The sequence below is a fragment of the Camelus dromedarius genome, chromosome 9 (assembly GCF_036321535.1).
Source record: "Camelus dromedarius isolate mCamDro1 chromosome 9, mCamDro1.pat, whole genome shotgun sequence".
Taxonomy (NCBI): Eukaryota; Metazoa; Chordata; class Mammalia; order Artiodactyla; family Camelidae; genus Camelus; species Camelus dromedarius.
The window spans coordinates 1192501-1204670 of NC_087444.1; the positions used below are offsets into that span (position 1 = coordinate 1192501).

At 44.3% G+C, this 12170-nt stretch overlaps 1 long non-coding RNA gene and 1 other non-coding gene across 2 annotated transcripts in view; both read right to left on the bottom strand.

Annotated features, from left to right (window-relative positions):
* Positions 1 to 6443: 6443 nt before the first annotated feature.
* The window catches only part of LOC105085499 (uncharacterized), an 87076-nt gene continuing 81349 nt past the window's right edge, over positions 6444 to 12170 (bottom strand). Inside the window, exon 8 of the long non-coding RNA XR_010382154.1 lies at positions 6444 to 8954. This is a non-coding gene — a long non-coding RNA (uncharacterized LOC105085499). The remainder of the gene's footprint in view (positions 8955 to 12170) is intronic.
* On the bottom strand, positions 8027 to 8099 carry TRNAA-AGC (transfer RNA alanine (anticodon AGC)). Its single transcript has one exon. It is a non-coding gene; the product is annotated as a tRNA-Ala (tRNA).

Consider the following 12170-nt stretch of genomic DNA (forward strand, 5'->3'; position numbering starts at 1 on the left):
TCAAAACCAAACTAAATCAATAAAAGAATTAAACTTTTATAAATTGCATTTTGACAAGTATCAGATACCGTTAAGCTTTGATATTATGAATTCCTTGGAGGTGATGCAAACAAGAAGGGCCGCAGTTAGAGATCCAAACAATCAAAGAGGCTTGTTAACATGCGCTGTCAAATGCATCAGTGCTATTAATTACTACAAATTAATGTGACTCTCTCTTCCTCCGGTGATTGGAATAATAATCAGCCAGATTCGTGGAAGAAGCACAGAGAACATATGCAACCCTGCCAAAAATAATAAGTTTAAAAACCAGTGGACGTTTCCAGTCCCTGTGTTCAAAGGCTGCCAGTTGTGACCTCGCTTTACCCTGTCTTCCCCGATCCTGAGATCTTCTTCATGTGCTTTTTCCTGTGTGATGACAGAGGGAGGCATCATGCTCTTGCCAATAATTATTGGAGCGTAGAATAAAATCTTTATTGCGTCCCATTGAGGTGTCAGGGAAATAAAACCCTGTCCAAAGGGATGGTTTTCTAGGAAATGAACCCAAACGCCAGAATCCTATAGTTTGGCCACTTCCTAGCATGAAAACTTAGCTCTGCAGCAAGGTTAATAAGGAAAATTACATGACGCCCTCACCCTGACAGTGCAGTAGGCAGGGCTCGTGGGGAAGCAGGAACCCTAATTAGGAATCCGGGTAGCTGAGTGATTCCAACAGAAGGATTTCCCCCAGCATTGCGTGACATTCTACATATACAAATGACCAGGGCCAGGATTCAGCTATTCCCTCTCAGATCCACATTTTAAAACAGAATGTGATCTTCATCTTAACAGCTAGAAGGACTGCGAATCCAGATCCCTAGACCCGCATTTCTCGCAGGGGGTGCCACAGCAGACCAGAGCTAAACAAATGCTTGCGTCATTAAACATAATAACTCATGTTTTCTGAACTATTTTAAAAGCAAACATATAACAAATTAATTGGTAATAACAATCTTCCGTGTGCGTTCTAGTATATTTTTTTTCTAGCTTATTTTACTAATCTGGGCACTTTAATACTCTCCCTTTCAGAGTTGCTTCATACCTTCTACTTTTTACTTTGTGAACCAATAGCATATGGTTTCTCACATCTGAGGAGCTTCCAAATGTTCTACTGCAATTTTAGATGAATTGAAGGATGGAGTTGAGCCACTTGATATGGGAATTTATAATAACGGGGGGTCTATTACACAGCAGAGACGGAACATCTCACAGCATCAACCAATTTTCATTTAGTGGAAGGGGCTTCACAGTGGGGGTGGGGTGGCAGGGAGTGAATCTCTCATTCTCTCTTGCTTTGGAAATAGGATTACAATTTGGAATAACATGCTGTCTCCTCCTATTGGCCTGGCACGCTGCACAGGGCTGGAAAATCATCGTTTTCTAGTTGTGTTGCAGGCTGCCGTGTAGTAGCTTTGCAGGCTGCCGTGTAGTAGCTGTGCGGTCTTTCTTAGTTGGAGAGGGGCAGAAATCGTCGTAATGTCCCTCCTAACTCGCAGTAGGAGTGGTGCCAGGTGCGTGCTGGAGTTCGGACTAATTATTTGATTTTTACTATTGACTGTACCTAAGTGTGTGTTTTTAACACAGAGAGGAATTATCTTGGCACCATCTGGTAGCCGTTTTTCATGTCTGACAAAATTTAAAACTCAGTTTGAAGCTTGGCCAGTGATAAATATGCTTAGGATTCCATATGACCTTGGTCAACCTCTGACCTTATACAAATCAGGGCATTTGTCTCAAACTGTGGTTACAGCATGTTATTGATGTCCCCAGTCTGTTACCCAGGAGCCATGGCTCTTATGACAGATGGGATATTTGCTCAGATAGTGACAAGGGGGTTTGGGATGATTTTTTTTCCCTTTTTTCATTGTCAAGAAATGGATCCTGGCTCTAAGTCTGGATTTAAGTGTGAGTTTTCCATTTCAAGGGCTTCTCAAGATCTGTTCAGAAAGAGCACTGAAGGGGAGAAAGGGGAAACAAATGCTTATAAAGCCTGCCTAGAAAAGTCTGGTAGATAAAAGCATGGTTCTAAGGACATGTTTCTTTCCTTCCCTAGGTGCTCACTCAGCAAATGCAGAAGTAATTTATTGTTGGAAATTTGTGTGGTCATTTTTATCTGATTACTTGGCAGGATGCTACAGGAGCTCCAGCCTCTCTTTTTAGAAATCCTGGTTTTATTGTAAGCAGGCTTCAGTTCCTCCAAATGTCTTTATGCATTTGAAGGAGCCACTCAAGCTTTGTCACTTATTTTGAACAATATAATTTTCTAAGAGCGGAACATTCTTGCTAAGCCTGACACATGATATGTAAGCACACATTGACCATTCACTGTTACTTTAATGCTTCCTGGCAGCAGCGGTACACCAGGCAGAATTCAAACAACACGTTTGCCTGGAGTTCGGTATCCATTTAAATCAAAATTGTCAACTTTCGATTTTTTAACACTGTTTTATTTTTATTAAAATTCAAGTTAATGAATGTCCTGTAAATTTGATGACGGGCCTGGATATGAAAAATTGACATTCTAAGTGGCAATAAAAGGGACTAAATTGCCCCTGTTCATATAATAATGTGATTTTCTTTTTCTAGAGCATTAATTTACAAAACATTTGCATTCACTTCATTTTTTCGCTGTTATTTTGAAGGCCTCTCATTGAGAACCTTGCACGTGTGTGGTGACGAATATGTGATGATTTTTCATTGTGCAGAGAGATAGCATGCCCCTCTGCTTTCCGCTTTGGCTTCCTCCACCTTTTTTTCTTTCTTGAAGTTAAATATTTTGGGTGTGGACTAGTAGCTCACTTCACAAATCATTATCAATTTGATAGCAATCAAGTTTGTAAATCCTCACAAATTTTATACCTGCTGGAATTGAAGAACTATTATTCAAAATCTTTTCTTGCAAAAAAGAGGGGGAGGCTGGTGCTGGTGGCAGTGAGGGCATTCAAAATTTCATATACAGGTAGAAATATGGATACATATTCTAAGACATTTACCGACATACGTGCATCCCTGTGTAATGTATGGCGGTCGATTTCTCAGAAAATACGTCTTCATTTGAGAGTGAGTTATCTCTTTTTACTTTTCTCATGTAGAAAATGGCAGATGAATGATCAGCTGGCAGTGATTCTTCACCAGGTGGAGTGATGAATGAACAGACACTTTAATTTAGCCCCTTTGTGTTTGCCCATAGTTTGAGGTTTTTGTTTTTTATGACAGTGTGCTGGGCAGAATGAAGCTTCATCTATTGGTGCAAATTACAGGAAGACAAATCGCAAATAATAGTTGTTGGTATTTTTCTCTTTATGACCCTGCAGATTGTCCCAAAAAGGGATGTGCAAGAGAGGCTTTGGATGTTTCACAGACAGATTAGTAACTAATGGCGCGCGCGCACACACACACACACACACACACACACACTCTAGTGTTTGTTTCCATCTAAGTTATAGTTGCTAAAATTGACAACGTTTCTTCTCCCCAAGTGAAAATTTTGTGACTTGGGAGGAAAGAAGTGACTTTTCCTTCACCTCACTACTCTCGTGGTAGTTTCGTAGGGAAGGGGGCAAAGAACTGGATGTTACCTCTGAACTTGTTTTATATTTTTATGGTTATTATTTTTATGGTGGTAAAAAGAATAGCAAATATTAACTCTTTCTAAGAAAACAAAACAAAACAAAAAAACACTTCAGTAGATATATCAAAGGCCACGTTTGTGGATTCATCCAAAATACAGTCGAGTTAGTGAGCAGTAATTTTTTTCAGCTGCACCGAAGACTTGTGATCTGATCTTTCCATGTCAGAAATTTTTAATACTTGAGACCTGCATTTATAACTACCAATGTTACTGGTTGAAAACATAACCATCTCTTTCATTCCTGGCTCTGGAAGGTGGCCTTCCTTTCTTCAGCTACCCACCTGTACATTTTCTAGTTTGGTATGCAATAAATTCTATCCTACTGGTCAACCCAAACACAAACACCTTGCAAATCCATTAAATGACACAAAATACAGCCCGCTGATCATCATCACACACTTACTTTATTTAGTGATACAGTAAACCTCAATGATGTGAACACCCCTTGTCTTTCCCCACTCAGAAATGGCAACAGTTCTGGCATGGTGTATTTATGGTTCTTCTTGAATAACCTGGGAAAAATTAGTGCTGCAATGACCCACATAAACCTGATTTGAAGAAGACTACACTATCCTCTTGAGGTCTTGGGCAAGTCATTAATTTAATGGAATTCTGTTTTCACATTAGGAAAAAAATGATTAAAGGTTATATGTTCATCCCACAAATGTGCCAGACCCTGTTGTGTCCCTGAGGATATAGTCAGAATAATCCAGGTAAGGCCCTGAGTTTCCAGATCTTACACATCAGAGGGAAGAGAGGAAAATAAATGTACTACAAGGGAGTTGACAAGTATGATAATTGTAGTGGCACAGAAGGCCATGGGAACACAGGGGAGGGACGTCTAACCCAGCCTGGGGATGGCATGAGGGGTTAGGGAGCGCTTCTTGGAGAAGGCTTGTCCATGGCAAAGGATAAGCAAGATGGTGAAAAGCGGGGCGGGAAGAGGAAAGGCACGGCCAGAGCCAGAGGTCAGAAACGTCATGCAAAAGCAAGGGCTGACGTTCTGCCTGGGCCACAGAGTCTGAGAGAAGTGCACACAGACGAGACAAAAAATTTTCTGATATTAGGGTACAACTTTTAAAAGCAAGTACTGGATCCTGCTAGTCTTGATTATATAAATATGATTTGCTAGTAGTGATGGAGTCGACTAAGAGGTTTCTGGAATGCTTCCTATGTGCAAAGCACTATGCTCAGAGATGACCCGAAGACCAGTAAAACACATCCCACACTTTCAAACGAGCTTACAGCCTAGGAGGGGCGATCAGCAGGTCAGCGATTAACTAGGAATACGGGACAGAATGAAATGGGTCTTCTAGGAGAGATTGAGGAAAGTGCTGTGGAACACCAGAGAAACGTGCTTCAGGTTAGCGGTGAGGGTGGAACTTAATAAAGTTGTTGGTGAGCAGTGCCTTGAAGGGTGGGTGGAAGCGGTCCTATTTCCATTTTCATGCATCGAAATGAGCATATATTATTAAGTTATCCAACCACAGAACATTCTTGCTCACAGATAAGGACATTATAAAAGTAACATAGATACACATTCAATTCTTTGTTGATTTTTCTTATTATTAAAAATAAATCTAGATGTTCCACATCATATAAAATATGAAAATATGCCAGCAACATAAAGATGAGAGCCAGAGAACTAGAAAAGGCCTAAGATCAAACAGAATAGCTTCTTTTTATTGTTTTTTAATATATAAAAACTGTAAGTCCAGAAAGTTGAGATACCTGCTCAAGATCATGGTAACAGTTTAAAAGTAGAGACGAGACTTCTAGCCTACCCGTATTTCTGCCACACTCAGTTTGCCTCATTCCGTGAGAAATCTGCTAGCATTAAATAAACAAAAACTGGCTTACCATGGAAAAGTACAATTTTTACATACATTATACAGTTTTTATATACATGATGTTTTTTAATTAATTACTTCATCAGCATTTCAAACATGCTGGAATGCACTTCATAGTTTCAAATTCGTTAAGTTATAAAATTAAGGAGACATATTTTAGAGCAACTTAAAAAAAGCCATAAAAATTCAGGTATGTGACAATATTCACATCAAATTGTTAAAAGGAAAATGCGTACGTATCACATGTTGGCTATAACTTAGTAACACTGTCCAACACGCACAGAGGAAAACTGTCGTTAATCGACGTTGCACTGTCATGCCTCTTCGGTAGACTGCTTACAAAGACCTTGCTGCGTCAGTTAACGTATTCTGCCTACACAGCCTACGGATGAAAGGAAGGCTCCGTCCGTCTGCACCCGCGGTTGTCCGCCGTGACTGGGCCGGAACAGCGGACGGCCGCCGTCTTGCAGGGCGGGAGGGACGCCGTGGAGCCTCCCCCGGCGCAGACGCACGTCACGCACAGCCCAGGCCAGCCTCCCACCCTCGGTGCACGGTTTCAGGACGGTGACTTCTCCCTCCTGAGGTTCTGGAGCTTTCCGACGTCGTAACGTCTAGAACGTGCGCACGTAAAGCTGTTTGTAAGGCCTTAAGCCGTCGCAGCGCTCGTGGGGCGCGGCCCGCAGCCCCCCCCCCCCCCCCCGCGCGGAGCCGTCCTCGCGGCCCGCCCGGCCCGGGTCCCGTCCAGCAGGAGGATCCATCTGCTCGGCCTGCGAAGCAGAGGCTGAGCCTGAACAGGCCTTCCTGCCCCCTGGGCCACACGCCGCGGGCGGCCCCCTCCTGGCCCGGGCGCCCACGGAGCTGGCCCCGCACACGGGCCTGGGGGCGGGCGGGCGGGCGGGCGGGCGGGTGCCCGCCCGCGGCCCTGTCCTCGCTCCTGTCCTCCTGAGACACGCTGCCCCGGCGCTCTGGCTCCGCCTCGGAGAAGCCCCTTCCCGGCCCGCGTCCGCCCGCTTGTCCTCTCCACGACACTTGCAAGTAACTGCGTTGTCCTCCGGGTTGCCTCAGGCCTGATGAGCCTTCCTCCCCGAGGGCTCCCCGAGGGCAGGGGCCGGGCCTCGCCGCGCCTCCCCACGGCCCTCTGCGGCCGCGCCCGTGCTGTCCAGGGCGGCGCGAAGAGTGGGCTTCTACACAAGAGGGCTTTTAGTTTTTTAAAGAATCTTTATGTCTCCTTTTACTTTTATTTAGTTTGGGGGGGTAATTAGGTTGATTTATTTATTTTTAGAGGAGGCCCTAGGGATTGAACCCAGGACCCCGTGCGCGCTAACATGCGCTCTACCGCTGAGCCTTACCCCCCCACCCCCGCCCCGAAGATGCGGTTTTGAATTCTCCGTCGACCTCACTCCTGGCTGTAGGAAAGTTCTCCCACTTGTAAACCCAGGAGTAAGTCTCACTTGAGGCTGTTACGAAGTTTCAACGAGGCGATGAGTGTGAACTACTTAAAACAGAAACTTGCACACAGTTAGGATCCAGTCAATGGTAGTTACCATTTGTCAGCAATTCTGCTTGGCATAGCCCAGTGGTAAAGTCAGTAAAGATGACTTCTTTTTTTCCTCCTTCCTCCTTCTTTCCTATTATTTCATTTATTCACATATGGAGTTGTTTTCAAAGGCATTTACACTAACCCTGGGGGTTTCCATGCAAAAAATAGGCGAGACCAGCCGACACTTTCCCGTCGGTACGTGTCTGCTCGTCACTCTACTGTTCCCTGTGCGTCTGAGTCCCGGGCACCTCCTGCATGGTCATCTGCTCCTGCTACCGGCTCACAATTGCAGACCAAGGCTGATTGTGCTTTGGCAAAACCGTAAAACGTATCTCACGTGTTCAGTGATCGCGAGCAACAGGTCAACATGGTGGAGTCTGGATTTCTGCCTGCCACCTGCTCTGCTCTTCTCCGAGCTCATATACAGACTCATTTGGGATCCAGTGTTTCAACCTCCAAGGACCATGGCTGCTTCTCCCTTCACTGAATGACAGCCTGTCCCAGTCAAAGGCTTGACTCAGGGCATTGTTCAGTGTGGAACTTCCCTCTACAAAACTTTATTTGCAACTATTTTCTCCTGCTCTTACTGATCATAATGTTTAGCCATGGACGGAAGTAAGGCAATGCAAAGTGAGAATGCACAGGGCCTTAGTTTCAGGATTTCCACCATAATTGTTTCATGATGTGCAGATAATTTAGTAGAGCTGTACGCAAATTTCGTAGAGCAAATGAATTCCACAGTGACCTCTTCAGTGTCAGGTAACTACCAATGCTTATGTAAGCCATGGAGAAATCCTTAGTAAATCCAGCCTCACAACTTTGAAATATATTACTGATTTGGTTTTATTTTGGTTAACATCATATCTCTATCAGTTAGCATTAATTTTTCTAAATTGCAATTCTTTTTTTTTTTTTTTTTTTTTTGGTTGGGGGATGTAATTAGGTTTATTTGTTTATTGATTTATTTCATGGAGGCACTGGGGATTGAACCCAGGACCTCGTGCTTGCTAAGCACACACTCTACCACTGAGCTATGCCCTCCTCCCTAAATTCTAACTTCTTAATTTTTATGCTACTTCTAGAGGGTAGAGCCATGTATTAACCATTTCTGTAGATCTCATGTGTAACTGACACACAGAAGTGCCAGTCACTACTAGGTAAACACTGGTTGAGCCAATGAAAATACATATGCTTTGGTTACATTTATGCAACTGTATTTACCAGACAGATGACTGACTGATTCAAGAGCTTTCAGGGCTGATCTGTATCAAGAGGACTTAAAATACATTTTCTTTCTGTTCGCCGACCCCTCATATTTGTGTGGGATGCAGCCACTGCAAAGCTTTTCCACAAGCATTAACTTAGTCCATCCTTGGAACAATGTTGTGAGGTAGGACTCAGGTCCCAGACCGAAGAGGCACATAGTTCCAAAGACCAAGTACCATTTGAGAAGACAGTGGACACAGTTTGAGAAAATGGGCCTACATCCGGCATTCGTTCAGGAGTCAACTTTTTAAGAAAAAGCATAGAAATTTAGAGACTTTGATTATTATTTTTAAAATTTTAAGAGACTTTTTTCTAATAGTAAGTAGAAATGAAAACAACACTGTGGCTATTTGTTCTGTGTCGCTAATGTCATAGATTAGAGTTGAAACCCTCCCTCCACTCGTACAAACAATGGTCCTTCCACTGCTGTCTGAGTGCTCAGTTCTAAGGCTGGGGCACCTTATCTGCTGTCTCCAGCGGTGCCGGTTCTTCCCAGTGGTGGCCAGACACTACAGCTCCTCGTGCGACGTGGCTTCCAGGGTCCTCGCTGCACAGGGAGTGGGTAACAGCTCAGGCTCTGGCGTCTGGATTTGTTATGTGACCTCAGTCACCCGGTGCCAGAAGTCAGTGGCTGTGAGGATGAACAGTGACAACTCATGTGACACACTTAGCATAGTACTCAATAAATTGTTTTCTTAAGTTATATTTTATCACTAATATTAATCCTGGTCACCCTGTGAATATACTGTATAGTTTGTCAATGTGCCTCTTAAAATTCAGCCCCAAACTCAGACAAAATATTTCAGATGTAAGCCATATGTTTAGTAATTAATGAATTCGATTACTGTTCCCCTAAGGCTTGGCAGAAGAGAACATGTTCAATACAATAAACAAACCTCATGCATAAATGCCATGATTAGATTCAGACATGTAAATAGAGATATGATTTTCTTACTTTGAGCAAGTTATTCCCAGGATTCATCTCCTAAGGTGTTAGAAGACTATGCGGCTTGACTGATACTTATAAAGCCACAAAAATTCTCACACCAAATGTAAGCAAAAGACTTGCTCATGCCAACCAAAGCCCTCCCCTCACTTCAGCAGTGGGTGCTCCCCAGCAACAAAATTGGGTGCTGGGGCACAGAAGGGGGAAGACTGGGAGATGAGAGTCTGTAACCTCATTATCAGTCACGGGTGTATTATAGCCACAGCAGCCTACTGTTTTAATATTGTGGCACACTAGGCTGTTTTTCAAATATGTTGTCTTCAGCCTGGAATTACCTATTGGAAAAATTCATAGGTCCTGCTATTCTTATGCTGCTGTGTTGTGGAATAAAAGCTTTTTCTTTACTCAGGTAGGAGCCAAAACAAACAAACTCAATAGCTCCCCTGTTTCCTACTCCCTTTCTTCCATTAACTCTAGAAAGGGAAATAGATGCATTCTTGTACCTTCATAGAGCCTTGTGTACATACATGGATGAACGAAAGGAGCGATTACAGAGCTAGATAACTGGATGGATGTAGAAAGATAGAGGGGTAGATGGAACGAAGAATGGTAGGATAGATGGATGGATAGATAGATAATAGATGGATAGATAGATAATAGATGGATAGATAGACATATAGAGGATGGATGGATGGGTAGATGATGGATGGATGGATGGGTGGATAGATGGATAGACAGATAGAAAGATAGGTAGGTAGATGACAGATATGACAGAAGGAGAGGTGGAAGATGCTATCACAGACAACATCTCGGGCTGGGTATCAGGACACCTGAGTTCCAGTCTTGACTCTGCCTTTAACTTGCTTGTGATTTCACTTAGTCTCTTAACCTCCCTTGACTGTTGCAGTAAAACAGGGGCACTGCCAACCAGCATGTTGGGCAATATTGGTGGGTCCGGAATTCTTAAAAGGTAGCTCTGTGAATCCATTATCACTGCCCTGTTTGCCACCATTTCTCCCTGTGGATAGTTGGCCAGGACTCCCAGTGGAAGGCGTGCTGCTACTGACCACACCTCCCACCCCTACGCTCAGAGAAATGAGAGACAGTCTGGGCTATCTCAGACCGAGTGATGTCTAGGTTCCTTCCAGCAATTCTGATTTACCACATATAAACGTCGCCTCCTAACATCTGCCATTCATAATATATTTCCTATGAATATAATTTTTTGTGTGAACACTAATTTTTCTAAAGTTTGAGAAGTAGGCCTACTTTTGCAGCTACCTGGTTTTCTTTGGCCCAGCCCGAATGAGGCTGCTCTAATCTTAGGCAAAATGATGACATATGAAAACTACCTACAGCTTCAGCCGTCCCTTTCTGTGCTGTCTGCCCACAGCGACGAGGGGTCCTGTGGGGGCCTGATAACTTCCTGCTCTTTTAACTTTTAACTCCCTATGAAATCAGAGGAAGCCTGACAGCATGAAACCCTATGTCGTGGTGGTGGGAGGGGCTTAGGAACTCTGCTTCGCCACCACTCTTCCAGCAGGAACAGCATTTCCCACAATCCCTTTCCCTACAGTCCTGCTCAGAGGCAGACTCTCTTCCAAGAAGAGATACTCGTGCGGAAATTGAAAGGCCGAAGAAAAGAGGCCATAACTCTAAGGATGCTGCTACAATTTGAAGCATGAGTAGATGTGAGGTTCTAAAGAATTACCTCAATTGGTGCTACAGACTGAGACAGAAGCCAGGGGCTGTCCAGAGGCTGTCAGAATTTGCACTCTACTGAACCACCGGCTTCAGTGCAGCAGCCTGGGATCACCGCTTGTGGCTCCCCAGTCTTGGTTCCCTGACTCTTCCGGTGGTTGGTTTTGCCTCTAGTTCTCTACATTGAAACCCCTCATACTTGAAATACACAGAGTGGCTTCTGTTTTCCTGACAGCACCTGGGCTGTGTTGACATCACCTGATTTGACTATTCACGGGAAAGTGACCCCTCTTTGTGACTTATCTGTTGAGTTGGCATTCAGTGTATTCTCGGACACTTAAAGCCTTACGGAAATCGCCAGCTTCAGAAACAGCACATTTCATCACAGAATTGTCCAAATTGCTAGAAAGCGTCTCATAGTGTAGAGAAGAATGAGGGGAGGTAATTATTAGGCTTTTATTTATTTATTTTAATGACGGTACTGAGGATTGAACCCAGGACCTCTCGCGTGCTAAGCATGCACTCTGCCTCTGAGCCATACCCTCCCCCCAAACGCGTTTTTTAATGAGAAAATCCTGGCTTTGCATCCTGCGTTTGCTGTTTTCAAGTGCTGGGCAAGTTGCTTAACTTCTCAACCTCAGTTTTCTTTTCTGTAAAGTGAGGGCAATCATTGGACCTACTTTTCAGGGTTGTTGCAAGGATTAACGAGATAAAGTTTATAAACTACCTTTTCTTTACACTAACCACAAACCACTTTCACTGTTTGCGCCTCACTCTGTCCTCTGGAGTTCCGCAGGTAGGCCCAGCTGGCCCACAGAGCTCCTCTGCGAGCACGAGAGGAAGGCGCCCCCTCGGGTGTCTCACTGTGGCATCAGGGTGCGTGGTGGGCAGAGCAGGAGCTGGCTTTCAGTGTCCACTGCCCCTCAGCTGAGCAGCCTTGAGCACAGCCTGGACTACCACCCACTGGGTCACCGCATGCAGGTGGAATCTGACCGCTCGTGAAAACCCCTCGTGCATTTTAAGACTTCTCCCGGTTCCTCAACTTGCCTTTCTCTCCTCTGGAAACCAGACATTGCCGATTGGATGAGCTCCGCCCCATAGTGAAACACTAGCGCACCCTTTGTTAACGAGTGATTCAGCCAAAGGAAGGCTAAGCTGGAAGACTGCGCCAACTATACGTCACGCACATGGGGGCATCCC